Source organism: Ambystoma mexicanum, chromosome 3q (genome assembly GCF_040938575.1).
Source record: "Ambystoma mexicanum isolate Mex_15411 chromosome 3q, UKY_AmexF1_1, whole genome shotgun sequence".
NCBI classification, from domain to species: Eukaryota; Metazoa; Chordata; class Amphibia; order Caudata; family Ambystomatidae; genus Ambystoma; species Ambystoma mexicanum.
Genome location: NC_090926.1, coordinates 624,915,910 through 624,935,112, shown reverse-complemented (window position 1 = coordinate 624,935,112; position 19,203 = coordinate 624,915,910).

The window sequence follows — 19,203 nt, the reverse complement described above, 5'->3', positions numbered from 1 at the left end:
AGAGTTGCAGATGACTGTTAGGTGCTTGATTGTATTGTGTCGGTGTGCATTTCTGTAGCAACGATGGATTTATGGACTACGTGCAAGGGTATGTTCCTTCTAAGGTTATTTCCAGAGTCTCAGAGAGTTGGTCGGGTACAAGCTTTGTATAAGTTCTCGGTGTGTCTATGTTTAGTGTGGCTAGCCCCTAGTTGTGTAAAATGACTCTGGTTATGTTGGAGGAACAGGAAAGGGGGGAATTGGTTAGTAAATCGGTTAGTTTGACGATGCCTCTGACGTGTGCATTATTGGTTGCCGCTCAATGGTACCTTCCAACATTCTTGGATGCTGTCTGATGGCCAGCCCCACCTCCTCTCCAAGCATGGAGGCTGACTTCCCCTATGGATTTTAGGGCAGAGGGTTGGTTGTACCTAGTGTGTTCCTAGTTACTCGGCGGGGATTAGTCAGAGCAGTTGGGTTTTGACCTGTTGTGCAGTTGTCTGCTGAATGGGTGCATAGCTGGTATTATAATACATTGAGGAGATGGTGGGGAAACCAAAGTTAGGTGGGTGAGCCATTGTTAGGGTAATGCTTTGATTTCATGTGTTACCTGTCTGGAGTTTCTTGGGTGCATGCATTGCACGTGGAGTGTTTTTCCCTGAGTCTGTCTGTTAACTGTGGGCTACTCTTCGCCGATCTCTCTAGTTGTGGTAGATAAATATAACAAAAGTCGGCGTCTACCTAATGAACCCTAGGTGACAAAATGACCTTTGAAGTATTTCAACTGAAAATGCTGTTGCTAGCTACATGGGGCCTTTAAGTAACCATGTTCTTATCTGAAGAAATCGTATCTGGATTTTTGGTTACTGTATGGCAAATCACGAAGAGATTTCCCCTAACCCTAAGTGTGGTGAATTAAGTGGCTCTATTTCAGCAAGATCTTCATTGCTCGTATTGGATACCTTTATAGTCCATGCAATATTAACGGCCTAATTCACAAAAGTGTTTTATAATGGTGCCATCTCATAGGAAAACGCTCTGTGATTCAGGCCCTTAGTGTGCAATTCACTGAGGTAACACAAACCATTGGGGTTTTAACTCCTGAAAAGAGGAAGCCCACTTCTTCATTTCATTGTTAGTGACCCTGAAACCTCTCATTAATGTGGTTAAATAAAATATTGTTGAGTACAGCCTGGATTAGTTAGGGGGAATTTTACAAGTAAAAAAATAAATGCACTGCACAAGACAAGCACGTTGCCACTGGGCTATCCTCCTGAGATACTATCCACTGTGACAGAGGAGAAAGGATATACTTAAGAGGTGGAAAAACTCAACCCTGCCTTCTGTAAAATAATATCCAAAGTACAAGAAGTAAAAGAGTTGACAGAGGACCATACATCATAGCATGAGTCATGTACAAGTGGAAGGTTCTTCTATTGATAAAATTGGAAACTGCCACTGGCCTAGAGCAGAAATATGACACAGGCGTGTAAGACACCGAAAGTCCAGATAAAATGCCATTTTGTACAGATGGTATTCAACCAAGTATACACATAAGTATGTTATGGGCCTCAACAGAGGATACATAGACACATGTCAACCAATGCTGTCACTTATGTGCAACCTAATTACATGGGCGCATAGATGATCAGAGAAAACATGAGCCATTCTAACACATGACATGGCAGGGTGCACATAAAAAACATGTATTTCAAGAACCATGACATTGTAGCACAAGTCAAACTGCACAGCTTTCTGGAACACTCAAATTATGTGCAAGTGGCATAGGGTAAAGGCATACAAAGTGACACCAACACCACACATAAATGCAAATGCTGATGGCATCTATGTATACCTTCTACAATGCAGGCAACACGTCGCACCTATCCACGGCCAGGTCTCGACATATATGTGCCGAACCGAATAGAAAGAGTTAAAATAGCCATCATTCTACAGCATAAAGCCACACTACCAGTGTTCTCACATATATCACCTATTGCACAGTCACTCACATAATATAAACAGCCCACATGCTTATGTTAGAACCCAACTCACAGATGAGGGCAGTAGTGCATGATGAAGAGGTGCCACACACAGACCTTGTGGCTGAGGAATCTTTAAAGAAGGGAGGCTGTCATGATCAGCCAGAAGATATACATCATTTTTGAATGACCAGACTGATATTTGTTCCAACACCCGACCACATTTATCAACACTCCAGCACAAGTCATATACACAGAACGATGCTGATATACCCGATGACACAGCCATGTTGGTTGCAGGCCAACCAGAACTTGCCCAATAGTCCACAAGGCAGACAGATGAGGCCAGAAAACAGCTGCACATGCAAGAGCGGATCCTCCAACACCTTAAGAAACACAATATGTTCCACAGACCAGAATGATATCCAGGTTTCATTGAAGGAAACACAGGACAGACATAGAGCAGCTCTCATGACCCTTCATGAATAGTCATGGGAGGACCACATGCAGTCCACTAAAAGCAGGTAGAGGCTGTAGAAAATCAATGCTAGACTTCCTTCCTGACATTGAGGATTCACCTGCTCTGTGTCAGCTGTTGATATCTTACAGCAGGTTATGCCCTAGGACAGGGTGCACTCTATGGATGTGACTAATAAGGTGCAGGAATGTCTGCCATCTGTGCTGAACTGACAGGACCAATCACTGCAAAAGGCACATTTGCCGTTGCAGCATGCATAGTCATCTGCATCTCACATCTCCAGCTTGACATCACAGGAGATAACCTGAGCCGAGACACAAGGATGACACGCAGCTGCTCCACTCCCACATCACCTGAAAGTGTGGCTGAGTCACTGGAACCACCTGCAAGGAAAAGATGCAAAAGGTAAGGTTGCCATAGGAATTAGCACGAGGATGTGCTGTTATGTACCTCAGGTGGACATTGTGATTTAGCATTTGAGGAACCGCTTATGCTACCAAGAGCTTGAGCCCCTATTGGGAAACTGCGAAGGTACCCCAGAATGCCCATCTGATGCAGAGTATGTGCTCCCAGGCCCCTGAGCCCTGTGGAACAACTGTGAAGGCACCACCAGATGCTACACATGGTGCAATGTGTATAGGGGACTATCACCTCCACAATGTTGCATGTGGATAGAGAACATCACTGGATGATCCCATGGACCTTCCAGAGATATATTTGCTTTCATGGTAATACTGTCTTGTTTCTTACTGACTACGAATGGGTACATTTTATGATGTTTTTCACACATGTATAGATAGCAAGCATGGGAGTAGGAAGGTTACACCAATCATTGTGTGAGTGACCCTTGGGATCTCACAGCTTGCATAAGTTTGATACTGGCTGCGTGTGATGCCTGCACACCCTAAGGACCACATGTGTGTATGCAAACTTGTATTTGATGTTTAAATCTTTGGATGCCAAAAGATTGAGTGGCACTGTACTCACCCCTTGTAAGAGTCAAGGATTAACGTCTGTGTCCTCATCTGGGTGAGTAAATTCCTCATTTGTTGAGTTCTCTGTCTTGTTTTCTTCTGTTTCATTTGGTTATGGTACACCCTACACATGGTGATGTTGCATACACTGAGGCACAGCAGAATGATGCCGCACACCTTGCCTGGTGAATACATGAGTGTGCTCCTTGTACATTCCAGATAGTAACACAGTTCTCAGGCATTGCAAATGCATGTCCTATCACATTGTGTGTTTCAATGCAGGCTTTGTTGTAGTTGTGATCTGGTGATATTTGAGCACTGCACACATGGCCGGAAGCCATGGTCGCATGGATAGGCAGTATCACCTGTGGGGACGTTAGACTTTACAGTATAGATGTGTTACATGTTCTTTGCCAGTTCACTTTCGCCTTGCTTCACATGTTCTGGCAGTTACCGATCAGTTATGTTCTCCTGTTGCTCATACTTTACATCGACAATGGCAAACTGCTGTTCTGCATTGCCATGCTGCTATTTGTCGATCCTGGGACATTGGCATGGGTCTGTGAATATAAAGCAAAGGAAGGCAATACGACTCCCAATCTCAGCACAAAGGCATTGAGAGTAGAGAATGCAATAGTAACAGAGTTCCCCTCTGTTAGTGTGAAATGACCAAAAATGAGCCTACTAAAGTACAGATGGATAGGAAAAGAACAGGTATTGTATTTCAAAGGATTGTTTTAATGCAAAGAAATCAAATTCATGCACAAAGATAAATCAAATTCACAAATAACAAAAGGGTAATTGCAACAATCACAACAAACAATACATCAGAGTGCTGCCGAGCACAATATTCATTTTGGAGCCAAGTCAATTATAAATCATGAATGCATATTGCATGTACTTGTTTTCATTTCATTAAATAGTGTACGACAGTATCACATTTCTTGTGGACATATATGGCAATATTTATAACAGAACATATTAGGAATCAACAGGAAACTGAGGCTTCACGCTCGCAGCACTGTCGCCCAAGCCCTATAAGTCATGAAACCTCTTATAACTCTTCACAGCACAAATCTACTAGACTTACCCGCCCTTCCAACCAGCAAGGACACCTTCCAAAAGCTCACGATCTCCCCCACAAACCACAAACTAAACCACTCCAAACACCTTGCTCACAGAATGCCACTACCAACACACATCTGAAAGGTGCCTTACTGAATGTGTTTTCCCTAGGAGCACACGCTACCGAAATACACAACCTCATTCTTGAATACCAGTTAGACTTTATAGCTCTAACTGAAACCTGGCTGCACCCAGCATCGGGCCCCTTATTGACACTTGCTATCCCTCCAGACTATACCCTACTTAGATCTGACCGTGAAGACACTGTGGGAGGAGGCATAGCTGTAATAGCCAAATCTTCACTACAGCTTAGAGCCTGTAGCACAGATACTCTAGTGGGTTATGAGCTCCTTATCCTTAAACTCACCACTGATCAACAAACCACCACTTTCCTATTATTTTACAGATCTCCTAACTCCAATAATCATCCTGAAAAATAGACAGCCCATTACTCAAACCGAATACTAAATATATATTATTCGGCGACATACATCTAGGTTTCAGCGACCCTTAGGACCGTAAAGCTATTGCGTTCCACACTGCAGTACAAGAAATGCAATTCTATCAGATCGAAAACGCACCCACCCACTCCAAAGGTAGAACCCTGGATTGTATACTAACTCTAAATACCAAATTATCTCTTGCTGATATCACGCAAGTATTCTGGTCAGACCATTTTCTAATCTCACGTGAGCTTACACAAGAGAACCTGACCCCCATCCTTAACCAACTATTATCGAATCTACCAAATGCCACCACTAACGCAGACAGCATATCACACTTCTACCATTCATGTCTCAAAACAGCCATTGATAAAGTAGCCCTGTTTAAATCCAAAATACCCAAACCCAAATGTAGCAATTCTTGGGTTCAATGACGAACGTATAGAACTCAGGATTGATAAAAGAGCCATTGAGCACCTGACTAGAAAAAAACCCACTAAGGCAGCCAAAAAAGAACTCCAACTTTACACACAAAAGTACAAATGTGCAATTATTTTCCATAAATCTAGTGCGCTAAACCAACATATCTCAAATGCAGCTTCAAATAGCAAAGAAAGTTTCTCTATTCTTAGAGAACTGAAAACACCTGCCCCACTACCTAGCCTGACCATTACGAGCAAATCCGGGTGTACCACCATCCAAAACACCCTAGCCACTAAAATGAACTCTCTCCAAGATAACATTTTAATAAAAAGAAACCTATTGAATCAAAGTGAAATTACCAATCCCATTGCCATTGAGGAAACCGTAACCTCAGTAAACCAATTCTACTTTTCAATGGTCACACAGGACCAAGTGAGCAACACGATTGCTTTACTCAAACCCTCCTTTTGTAAAGGTGACAGCTTCCCTGCTAAACTAGTCGAAGAATGCTCCCCGATGTTAACCCTGATTATCACCAACTTCTTTAATGCATCCTTCACCACCAATTCTGTCCCACCAGACATTTAAGGAGCCTGGGTAACACCATTACTAAACAAAAACACCCTAGACCCCTCCACCCCCACCAACTACAGACCCATTTCTACAGCCCCGTTTTTTCTAATAAAATAGCGTACACCCAAGTACAAGCCCACCTCGACAACAACCATCTCCTAGGCGACAGACAATCTGGCTTCAGGCCTAAAGATAGCACTGAGACAGCCCTTCTTGATTTAAAAAATCAGATGGATTTACTCAGAGACTCAGGTAAACTCTGCATCTTACTACTACTAGACTTATCTGCAGCATTTGATTTAGTGCACCATGACAAACAATGCCTCATGTTATCCAAAAACGTTCACATGATGCAACCACCTGGATTAAATCATTCCTATCAGAACGCACCTCTAGGGTAGCCATAGGTGAGGAAGCAGCTGATCCTATTCCGGTCCCCATTGGGGTACCACAAGGATCCTGTCTTTCACCCACCATATATAATCCGTACACAAAGCTACTATTCTCTGCATTAGATGCCATTGGTGTTATATATGACATGCAGATACTCATCCCAATCCCAGGAAATAAAGAACAAGACACTATCGCTATCAATAAAAACTACTCCCTCATCCAGAATTGGATGGCAACCAACAGTCTGTGCCTAAACGGTGAAAAGACTGAGATCCTCATGGTCGGATCCCCATCTCCAACCAAGTCAAAACATTAGGGGTCTATCTTGACTCAAGCCTTACTATGTGTAAACATATCAACTTGCTCACCTCATCCACAGCCTATACAGCCAAATTTATCTCCCTCAGCCGCCAATTTCTCTCTACTCAGAATTGTTTCACGCTCGCCAGAGCACTTATCATGTCTAATCTAGATTACTGCAATGTACTCTTATTAGGCACCAACAAGAAAAACCTGACCAAGCTTCAGTTACTCCAAAACAAAGCACTGAGAGCAGCTCTAGGTATAAATAAAAGAGGTATAATAAAACATGTGAGGAGAGAAGCACACTGGTTACCGATTCAAGCCAGAATTCTGTTTAAAACTCTCACCACCACACACAAGTGTATCTCACAAAATGCACCGATCTATCTAAATGAATGCCTCAAGCGCAAAACTCATACCAGACTTTTGAGATCCAATTCTAACACTCAGTTGCTGATCCCTCGATTTAATAATTTGAGAACTGGCGCTTCCAATTTTGTTGTCATAGCCCCCAGGATTCGTAATTCTCTCCCTTCTAACATCAGTAATGAAACCTCACACTCCCAATTCAAATAACTCTTAAAAACCTGGTGATTTACCAAGTTCTGAGACCACTGCTTTGACCTAGAAACTCATTCTTAGGTCTCCCACGTTTTTACTGATGTGTATATAGTCTTTTCATACCACTGTCCATTCTTGCTATGTACTCATTCTCTGTTCTTTCCTTGTATGTTATCACTGTATGAATTATGCATTTCTCTCCTATATAACCCGCAAGATACACGACCCTTCTGTAACTTGCGCTGTGATACCTCCGGGCTTGGGCGCAGAAACAAATGTAATAAATAAATAAATTAATGAATAAATAAACAGGAACACTTATAGTGAGGTGTACTTTTCACAAGGACATTAGGATTAGTATAAAAGATGACCAAGAATGTGATGCAAGAATAAAATCTAGGGAGAACGTCAACTCAAGATACTTGGGTTTCAGTTACATATGTCGTGGTTTGGAGAAAACAGCCAAGCCTTCATCTGGATGTGAAACAAAGTAAAGGCAGCACATACTTTTGGTCAATAGTAGGTAATGCTTAGTGGGTAGAGCTCTCTGTCTATGTCTCACTTTGGAGTCTGTTGATCTTTGGGAGGCGACCTCCAAATGTATCATTCTTTAATTTCCTTAAGTGAAATCTGTATTCGACAATGCGCATATAAGGCAACAGGGTCCCAGTCAAGAGCTCACTACAGGGGAAGATAAGTCGCCTGGATCCCTAAACAAGTAGCTCCCTTGCGTGTGGTTGTTCACTTAGATCCATGTGCTACATTGTGCAAATTGAAAGATAGAGGCTTCCCTTGTTTCCTGTGTGCGTATTTTACGTTCACGCAAATATGTGAACCATATTACAGGGCCTGCGGTAGCAGCCCGTAGTTATGGTTAAGTTACTCAACACATAGGAAGAGCACTTTTTGGGCTGCTTATAACTTCGATCCCCCTGGATGAATTATCACAGAACTTTGCCCCATCAAATCAATCCTGCGAAGTATGATGTGGTTTCATCAAGATGGGGCAAAGTTATACAGGGGGTCCCAAAATGTGTGGTGTTTCCTATAGATGCAATGGAAAAATAATTTGGATCACGCATACAGCCCAAACCGCTGGACGGATTTACTCCAAATTTGTGGCAGGAACAGTGGCTTGGTCCCAAAAGCGTGCTTTTGTAAATTCAGTGTAAATCCATCCAGTAGTTTATTTTAAAATTACCAAACAGTAGGTAAAATAATATTAGTGATATCTGGGTTCGGTGCACCGACTCACGTCCCAGTTCACTCTGCGAACAAGCCTCCCATTGGCCCAAGGGCCGATGTGAGTTCTGTGGAAATCAGACGTGCCGGCTGATTGGATGGTGACGAGCGTGAGGTGCATCAGATTTTTGGAACCGCCCGCCTTGTTGTATCCTTGGGCAGCCACAGCTGACTGCGGACAGCGCAGTCGGGAAACAGTGTGGAAAAAACATTTGGGTCATTTGGTGATGAAAGAGTTGTATTACTTGATGGTGTATGGTACGTACTTCTTACATAGTTAATTGTATTGTGGTGGTTGAGTCCAGTTGCCAGATTTTGGGTGGGCATGTCCACAGGCCCTGGTGCCAAGGATATGTGCACTGGGCACAACCACCACAACAGTAATATGTGTATAGTAATTATAGGTAATGTAGTAGGAATATGGCCAGAATTATTACATTAGTAGCATTATGTGTACAGTCATTGTAGGCAATGTAGTGGGAGCACAAAGTCTTTGTAATATGGAGCAATGATGTAATTGAGCTGTATATGGTACTTATGACTGTAGTACAATTGAGGATGATTACTGTGGTTTCTATGTGTTGTAGCCTTATGAAGCTGCCATCTCTAGTTTATTTTCTGTAGGGAAAAAAACAGTACAATTGGTTATGCAGGATAGTTCAAAAGCTGTAGTTGTATACACATTTAAACATATATTTTATTTTTAGACCCTCATAAACAGTACATTCTAAGTACTTTGTTTGGTACAACATTAGTGTAAGACACACTTCTGTTGTATTAACATTAAATAATCATTAAATAATCATTGGGTCATTGGGAAAAAGAAATCCTTACTGGATTAAAAACAACCTGATTACAGTTAGAGTGTAAGGGTGGTAGTATGTACTGTACATAGGCTGTACTCCACTTCCTGGCCACAGGCACCTACCAGCACACAGTGGGGCACCTGCATGGCATTTCACAACCATTATTCTCACAAACACTCATCCAAGTGCTCGATGCCCTCCTCAAGCACACAGACGACCACATCTCATTACCACGGACTGCCCAGGAGATTGCAAACACCAAAGTGGGTTTCCATGCACTAGCCAGCATACCCGGTTGCATTGGTGCCATCGACTGCACCCATGTGGAATTGGTGGTTACACGTGCCATGGAGGTACCGTACCGCAACCGGAAACAGTTCCACTCTATCAACGTGCAAATGGTCTGTGACTCCAACAAGATCATCACACATTGTTGTGCCCGATTCCCCGGATCAACCCATGATTCAATGGTCCTGAGGAACTCCACAATACCACGCTACATGGAGCGACATGCAGGCCCAAGATCCTGGCTACTCGGTGAGTGCAATGTCATGGAAGTGGGCATGGGAATGACGTACCAGTGCATACTCCACCTGGCAGAAAGGGGGGGGGGATGATGCATACTCCACCTGGCAGAAAGGGGGGGGGGGATGATGCATACTCCACCTGGCAGAAAGGGGGCGGGGGGATGATGCATACTCCACCTGGCAGAAAGGGGGGGGGATGATGCATACTCCACCTGGCAGAAAGGGGGGGGGGATGATGCATACTCCACCTGGCAGAAAGGGGGGGGATGATGCATACTCCACCTGGCTGTGAGTAACACAGAGAACGGAGACAGAGGAAGGGCACTCACAATGCACACAACCCCTCCTCATACATAGGGTGATGGCATGCAAAACAGGCCATGGCAGCAATGAGCATATACTGGTTGCATTGTGTGAATCAATTAGTGCATGTAGAAGTGAGCCAAGGTAACAGTTCCATGCCAGCCATGGTGGAACATCATGTTCCTGATCAGACAACATGACTGACACATACATTCTCGCCTACATACAGGTGATGCAGCCTATCCCCTGAAGAGGTGGCTCCTCACACCAGTCTGGAACCCGCAGAACCAGCACGAGGAGGACTTCAACCGTGCACATACACGTACTCGTGTGGTCATAGAGCAGACATTCGGCCTCCTGAAGGCACGGTTCCGAAGCCTCAGCAGGTCTGGTGGGGCACTCCTGTATGGCCATGAGAAGGTGGCAAAGATCGTCATGGCATGTGTCATGCTGCACAATATGTGCGTCAGACGGAATGTGCCCCTGCCCCCTGACGCAGAACTGCAACCACCTGACGATGAGGATGAGGAGGGTGCAGATGGGGCGCCACCACATGGAGGAGGCGATGCACAGGAGGGGCGTGCCATGCGCCAAAGTATCATCGACCACTGCTTCTAGCACACACGGCTGGTGTTTATCGCATGGAGACTGCACTTGGGGCACTGTGTGTCTCTGGGACATGCACACTGTGGACTGTACACCAATAAAGCACACATACGCAATGAAAATGTCCACACATTTCTTTTTTTGAAAGAAAAAAGTGTATTGGAACTATGAACTGTCGTGTCACACCCCCTCCCACCTCCCCCCTGCACACCCCAACACACCCCCTCCCACCTCCCACCTCCCCCCTGCACACCCCAACACACCCCCTCCCAACTCCCCCCTGCACACCCCAACACACCCCCTCCCACCTCCCACCTCCCCCCTGCACACCCCAACACACCCCCTCCCACCTCCCACCTCCCCCTGCACACCCCAACACACCCCCTCCCACCTCCCACCTCCCCCCTGCACACCCCAACACACCCCCTCCCACCTCCCACCTCCCCCCTGCACACCCCAACACACCCCATGTAGGTGTCAACAGATGCCTGTGACAGTGTCCACAGGCCGTCACAAGCCCCCTCTCCCGGCCCCCGGGGCACCCCTGGCAGTGGAGCGCAGGTTGCGTCCGGAACGTCGCACGGGGCTGCTCTGCGCAGAACTGGCAGTGGAGGATGTCCCTGGCTGCCCCTGTACATGCAGCTCCTGTACTGTGTGGGTGAGGTCAGTGACCGCACGACGCAAGCCCGCAAGTTTGGCACAGATGTCCCGGGACATGGCCTGCATGGCATCCCTCAGGGTGGCAGTGCTCTGCGCCACTTCGGCCCTTAGTGTCTCCGTGGCCTGTTCAATGCTAAACCTAGCCCCCACACATTCCGCGGCATGCTCATCCAGCATTGTGGACAGTTGATGCTGCCGTTGAGTGATGTCCTCGAGGGACTGCTGGCCGTGCTGGCCCATGGCCAGTGCAGGTGGAGTGATGGAGGGGCTGCTCCCCTCCTGTGGAGTGTGGACAGGGCATGGGGTGGAAGGCCACTCCTCTGCCTCAGTGTGCCCCTGTGTGTCACCCTCATGGGGGCTGGTGTCTGAGAAACAGGGGGAATGTAGTTGGTCAGTGGGGCTTCTGACCTCCTGCTCCATGTCCGAGTCAGAACATGCAGCTGTTGCAGCTGTCTCCCCGATGTTGCTGCTGGCCGCTGACCCCCTGCCTTCTGTGGCAGGCAATGTCGGTGGAGGTGGAGCAGCTGCTGCTGGCCTGCTGCCAACAGGGGTGCTTGCCGGTGGGACCTCCGGTATGCCTGCAGTGGGACCTGCTTGTCGTGGGGTCTGCCTCACTGCAGCTGAGGTTGAGGGTGCAGGGACGTTGTTGTTGGACTTCGCTCTCTTCGGCGCAGGGGTGTCCTGGTCCTCTGGGTGTGATTCTGTGCCTGTGGTGGAGCAAAGGTGGGAGGGCGTTATTGATGGGTCTACGGACTTTGGAATGACAATGGTTGACATTATTTTGGCCAGTGGATGAGGCAGATTTCAGGCAGTGCCATGCAGGTTGTCTCCTTTTAGTGTGGTATGTGGATGCAGGTATGCGGGTGCCAGCAGTGTATGCAGGGTGGTGCTCGCATGTGGCTATGGGCAGTATTGATTTGTGTTGCATTTACACTCTAGGGCAACCTTGTGCTACACATGATTGGACTGCTGTGACTATGGCATGTCTTGTATGAGGCACCTACCTTCATCGCCTGATGTCGGGGCTCCCCTTTCCATCCCTCCAACGCCTTCGATGGATTCCATGCCGATGGTGGTTGCACAGATCTCCTCCCACGGTTGGAGTTTCAGGGGGGATTCCGACCCTCCACCGGTTCCCTGGGCAAGGTTGCGGTTTGCTGAGATGACGGCTCTCACCCGTATGCGCAGGTCATCCCAGCGCTTCCGGCACTGCTGTGGGGTGCGGGGTACGGTCCCCACCGCGCTGACGCGCTCAGCCACCAGGGCCCAGATGGCCTTCTTCTTCCCGATTGCTGTCCTGGTCATTTCAGGGGAGAAAACAACACCTGCGTTGTCCTGCAGGGTCTCCGCTAGCATGCAGAGTTCCTCCCGGCTGAATCGCTCCTGGCGCTGGCGGTCACATGCCTTTTTCACGGATTTTGGCATTTTCGGGAACTTGGATGGGTGGGTGTTTGGTTGGGACAGGTGTCAGGGTTGGGTCTGGTGTTGTTTGGTAGGATGGCGATGGATTGTGTTTTTAAAGATGGCCGACGGGCTGCTTCCCGTTCCGGCGCGATGACGCTATTTCCGGTTTGGCCTTTTACGGCCGCCGCTAATTACGGTGGCCGTAAATTACGGTGGCCGCTACTTACGCTGGCGGAAGGGCACCTTGCTCGCTTAGCGATGCCGGTAGGGGCCTTTTACGCCATGGCGTTAATTGCATTACCGCCATGGCGTAATGCTCGTGCGCGATGGGTCGTGATGTGGCGCTCTTTACGCCATCGTCCCACGGCGTAAACGCTCACTACGCCATGGCGGTAATGACGGGCGATTACCGCCAGGGTCGTAATGAGCCCCATTGTCTCTTGAGGCCTCACATGCCCAAAGATGCAGTAAGTATGAGGTTAAGCTTGACATTTTGGATTGGTTGGCAACATTTGAATATAACCATGGGATTCAGGAAATTACAGGAAATCAGCTGATTCCTTGGCTTTTGTCTAGGCTACCCCCAGTTGCATCTGATGTTGTAATGTAGATGGGAGAAGTAGACAGGATGGAGTATGAAAGTGTGAAGCTAGCTTTGATAGCTAGGTTTGGGAAAACTCCCTCCCAGTATCCTAGGAGGTTTAGAGCCCTCAAAAAACATGATGATATCCCTTGGGCTACCTGGGTGTGTGAATGTTTGAAAAACTTAGATGGTTGGGTTAAGGGTTACAGAGTTAACACTTATGAAGGAATGAGAAATCTGTTTATGTTGGAGTCTATCTATGATGCCTGCTCTCCTGAGCTGAGACAGCACTTGGCTGACTCTAAATTGATTCTAAGAATTTAGCAAGGGCTGCTGACTTGTGGGTTGCCAACAGGGCTACTCACAAGGATTCTGGGGCAACTCAGAAGAAGGATGAGGGAAAGCATCACAAGAAAGATAACAAAGAGAATTCCAATACCTCCAATCCAAAAGAGGGCCACAAATATAAGAAGGGTAAGCCCCCTGGGAAACCCAATCAGGCTAGTGAAACCTCTGTTGCTAAACCAGAGGGAGGTCAGGCCAAACCCCCATTCATAAAGACATTTTGAAAATGTTATGCTTGTGGGTCAACTGACCATCTGAAAGGGGATCCCAGATGTAAGGGTAAACCTTCAGGGATCCACACTGTCTCCTTAGCCTTCTCCCCAAAAAATACAAATGGCAAGTGGACACTTTCACCTACTGGCTGAGGAACCCATGAAAGTCTCAACCAGGGTTTCTTTAGTGTCCCTGGGTCTGTGGGAACAACACAACTTTGATGTCTACAATTCCATCCCAGACAATTCTAAAGAGTATTACAAAGACAGTGTTCTTGTGAATGGTCAGGAGAACCCTGCCATCAGAGACAATGGGTCCAGCATTACTGTAGTGGATGAATCTTTTTTCAAGGTAGAGTATGTTGCTAAGGCACCCCAATACCTCACTAAGCTTGCTGGAGGCCCTATCCAAATGCTTCCACAGTTACTAGCTCTCATCCAGTGCAATGACATGACTGTCAACATACCTGTTAGTGTGCAGAGTGAAGTACCTGGGAGAGTCCTGTTGGGGAATGACTCAAACACTCTTGCAGTTGTATCAAACACCCCCAGGCCTCCCAGCAAAAGGAAACAGGTGCAGCCAAGGAAGGTCAGAGAGAGTACCTTAAGAGGCTCTCAAGGGGAAAGTATAGAGGAAACTATAACACCGAGTCAACAGGAATTACCGACTGCCATTTCTAAGAAAAAGGAGGATAAAGGGAACCTAAAACCTCAAGGAAGAAGCCAGACAGAACTCCTGTGCTACCTACAAGGACATCCCCGAGAGGACTGTCCAAAGTCACACCTGTGACTCCTCCATCAGCTAAAGCTGAGTGTGAGAAGCAACCTAGTGTGGTTGAATCAGCTGCTGAGGAATCAGAGTTAGAAGAGGACATTGCTCCTGTTGGAGATCTGGATCCTGCAGACCATCCTGAGCTGCAGTCTTTACTGGCAGAAGGTGGACACTGCAGGGCACACTTCAGCATAGATCAAAGAGAGTGTTCTACTCTTGAAGGTCTTCGCCAACAGGCAGCTTCCCAGCTGGAAGGGCAAGAGCCAGGGAAGCATAGGTTTTACTGGGAAGATGGCCTCTTCCACAGTGAACCTACTGGGTCTAAGGATAGGCTTTCTCTGTATTTCTACTGGCTTAAATTGGGGTCTGATGTAGACAAATTCTGTAGGAGCTGTCACATTTATCAGACATCTGGTAAGAGTGGAGCCAAGAACGTGGCACCCTTGGTACCTCTCCCAGCAGTGGGAGGCCCTTTTGAGAGGGTAGGAATAGACATTGTTGGTCCCCTAGACATTCCAACTTCTTCAGGCAACAGGTATATCCTGGTTGCAGTAGACCATGCTACTAGGTATCCTGAGGCAATACCTATGAGGACTGTTACAGCTCAGGCTATTGCTAAGGCCCTACTTGGTATTTTTTCCAGGGTAGGTATTCCTAAGGAAGTCATATCTGACAGGGGGTCCAATTTTATGTCCCACTATATGCAGGCCATGTGGAAGAACTGTGGAGTGACTTACAAGTTCTCAACTGCCTACCATCCACAGAGAAATTAATTGGTAGAGAAGTTTACCCGTACAATTAAGAGCATGATAGGTACCTTAGAAGAACCCCTTAGTAGAAAGTGGGACCTTCTACTGCCATGCCTTCTATTTGCCTATAGAGTAGTTCCCCAGGAGGGAGTTGGATTTAGTCCCTCTGAGCTTCTCTATTGCCATCTAGTTAGAGGTCCCTGGGTCCTAATTAAGGAGGGGTTGGAAAATTCTCCTTCCCCCAAGCCAGTGAGAGTCACTGACTATGTGATAGGTCTCCGGAGGAGAATGTCACACATGATGGCAGAAGCATCAGAAAACCTAAAAGCAGGTCAGGCTCTGGTGAAGCATTGGCATGACCAGAAGGCCAACATGGTTGAGTTTACTAAAGACCAGCAAGTTTTAGTTATGGTACCTACAAGGGAGAGGGCCTTACAGGACAAATGGATAGGACCCTTCAAGGTTGTGGGCAAACTTAGACAGGTCAACTATCTGGTGGACTTAGGCAATCCTAAGGAGAATCCCAGAGTCTTTCCCATCAACCGTCTAAAAGTGTATGTCTCAAGACCAGAAGAGGGAGCTTTGCTTCTAGCTTCAGCTCAAGAGGAGGAGGAGAGTGAACATCTACCTGACCTACTCAGAGGACAGCCTTTAGATGAGAAAATAGAAGGTGTCAATCTCTCTTCTAATCTGACACTGGAACAACAGAAGTAGTGCACCTTTCTTTTAAATCAGTTTGCCTCCCTGTTTTGACTATCACCATGCATGGCCCCTTGGGGCCAGCATGATATTCTCACTGGTGACTGCTTACCTGTTAAAAGCATAGGTTACAGGATGTCAGATCATGTAGGAACCCACATAAAGGAAGAGGTCAACAAGATGCTTGATCTCAGGGTAATAGAGCCATCTACCAGTCCCAGGTTTAGTACAGTTGTACTAGTGCCAAAGGCAGTATCCAAGGAGTTGAGATTCTGTGTAGACTATAGAGCTCTTAATGCGGTCACAAAGACTGATGCCCATCCTTTACCAAGGACAGATGAACTGGTGGACAAACTTGGTTCAGCCAAGTACCTCAGTACATTTGATCTCACTTCAAGCTATTGGCAAATAGCTCTGACAGACCATGCCAAGGAGAAAACTGCATTCTCCACCCCAGCAGGCCTCTACCAGTTTAAGGTAAAGCCTTTTGGACTAAAGAATGCACCTGCAACATTCCAAAGGATGGTTAATCAAGTTCTGAATGGGATGGATGACTTCTGCATGGCATACTTGGATGACATTGCAGTGTTCAGCCCTACTTGGAAAGAACATGTTGACCACTTAAGGATACGTTTTGCAGGCTTTTGAGCAGGCCCATCTGACCATAAAGGCAAGTAAATGTCAAATTGGTCAGAGTAAAGTGGTTTACCTTGTACATGATGTAGGAGGAGGTGAAATCAGGCCACTGCCTAGCAATGTACACGCTGTCCACAACTGGGCCACCCCTACTACTCAAACCCAAGTGAGAGCCTTCCTAGGCCTCACTTACTATAGGAACTTCATAGAGAACTGTGGGACCATACCTTCTCCCTTGAATGTGATCTCTTCACCCACATTTCCCAAAAAGGTCAGGTGGAATGAGGAGTGCACTCAAGCATTTGAAGTTCTTAAGACAGCCCTTTGTCAAGCTCTAGTCTCAAGAGCTCCTGACTACAACTAAACCTTCATTGTGCAGACAGATGCTTTCAATACAGGTATAGGTGCAGTTTTGAGTCAGCTGGATGAGAAAGGTAGGGAACGCCCCATTTGCTTCATCAGCAGGAAGCTGAAGGAACCTGAAACAAGGTGGGCAACCATTGAAAGAGAATGTTTTGCTATTGCGTGGTCACTCAAGAAGATTAGGCCATACTTGTATGGATCTACTCTTGTGATTCAGACTGACCACCAACCCTTGAGATGGTTGATGCAAATGAAAGGGGAAAACCCTAAACTACAGAGATGGTCAATCAGCCTGCAAGGGTTTGATTTTTCCATTGAACACAGGTCTGGGTGTCACCACCAAAATGCTGATGGTCTCTCCAGGATGTTTGACCGACTGGAGTAAGGAGATTAATCCAGGAGTGGATTCAATCCTCCTGTCCCTTAGTCTGGGGGGACGAGTGTTAGGCAGAATTCTCAAGAATGTGCTAATTTCCCTTACCTTTTGAGACCCCGAGCCACTTTGCTGGATTTCTAGGATTATATTTTTTACCTGGAAATAGTGTGAGCCTTTTTTCCCCTCTTTCATGTATTTTGATGTGTGTTTTACTTGTGTGCTGTGGATATGGAGTTTTTAGAGAAATTCCATAGGCATAACCTTTTTCTTGTGTGTCACACAGCACCTTCAGTGCAGTGACAGACTTCCTAAGGTTAAAATACCTTATTTGGGGCTGACTACCATATCCCAGTGCATGTAAAGTTACATTTACTTTGCTAGTCTTTTTAAATGTATAGACCCAGTACACACTATCATCCTATTGAGTGCTGGAGGGGTTGCCTAGCATCCCCTATGTCTAAACACTCATGTAACAGTCAAATGTTACCCTTTCCTCTTGAAATGGCTGGTGGCAGTGGTTTTAGAACAAACTACCATGATTTTTCCCGACTGCGAACACCAGTAGCAAAAAATCGGGTCAGCCATGTTTTCAATATGGTGCCCAAAACCCCTCTGTAAAAACAGACTCTGGTCATCTTTTTGTGCTGTTTCTTTTAGGAAAGGTCCTTCTTGTGTTTAACTCTGCGTGCCAAACCAGGTTTGTTCTCTTTGTTTGATGGCCTTTGGCGGGCTTTAGTGCTGAAGCCCTCCTCTGGTGCCTGAGTGGCTGGGGTGGACAGAATGTGAGGGAGGTTCCCGAAACTCCCTGTGCTTAGTCTCCTAGGAGACGTGAATGCACTCTGGTGTGATTGGCTGGCTGACTGTCCGGCAAGGACAGCCACCCTGCTGGGTGAACGACAGCTATGCTGGAATGAATGGGAGAAAAACTGTTTAAAAGCAGGGCTCTGGGACTTGAAAGGCAGAGTCGACCACTGGAATGAAAGAACCAAAGATGAGCTGAAGGAAGACGACTGCAGCAACTCCTGGACCATTGGTTTGCCTGGTGAAGCCCTGCTGCAGGTCCAAATTGCCTGAAACTCCCTCGACAGAGAAGCCCCTTCAAGGATGACTTCTTCCCTTGAGCTGGTGGGAACAACCAACTCGCAAGCCACCTGGACACCGTCTCCATACTGGTCGAATCCTCTTCAGAGTTCTGTTCAGAACCGGATAGCCAGTGAGAAGGATACCAGTTTGTGGACTTTAAGGCACTCACACCTTAAAACCGATGTTTCGCCAAGCTTGTGTCTTCTTCCCTGGGCAGTGCCGGAACCTCCAGACATCTTCCTTCTTGTCCCTACGATTGAAGCTCAGGAACAGCAAGATCTGCAGGAACTGCCAGTAACAACTGCCTCAGCTACAGCTTTTCTTCATCCATAAGGTACTGTGCAAACACGGTATGGAAATCCTTTCTTTCGCGGTGAATGTTTGTGAAACTTTCACAACTTTGGAGTCTTGTTCGCTCCTAAACTGACATATAACACTTTTTCTGGCACACTACTTCTAAGAACATTGGCAAAGACTTAAACATTTTCTACCAGAACTGTGCAATCCTATCCAAGACACTGAACCATTGACTTTAGCCCAGGCCTATTGAATTGCCTCTTGTAGTGAACTGAAACTATTTGCCCTGCCTCTGAAAGTAATTGT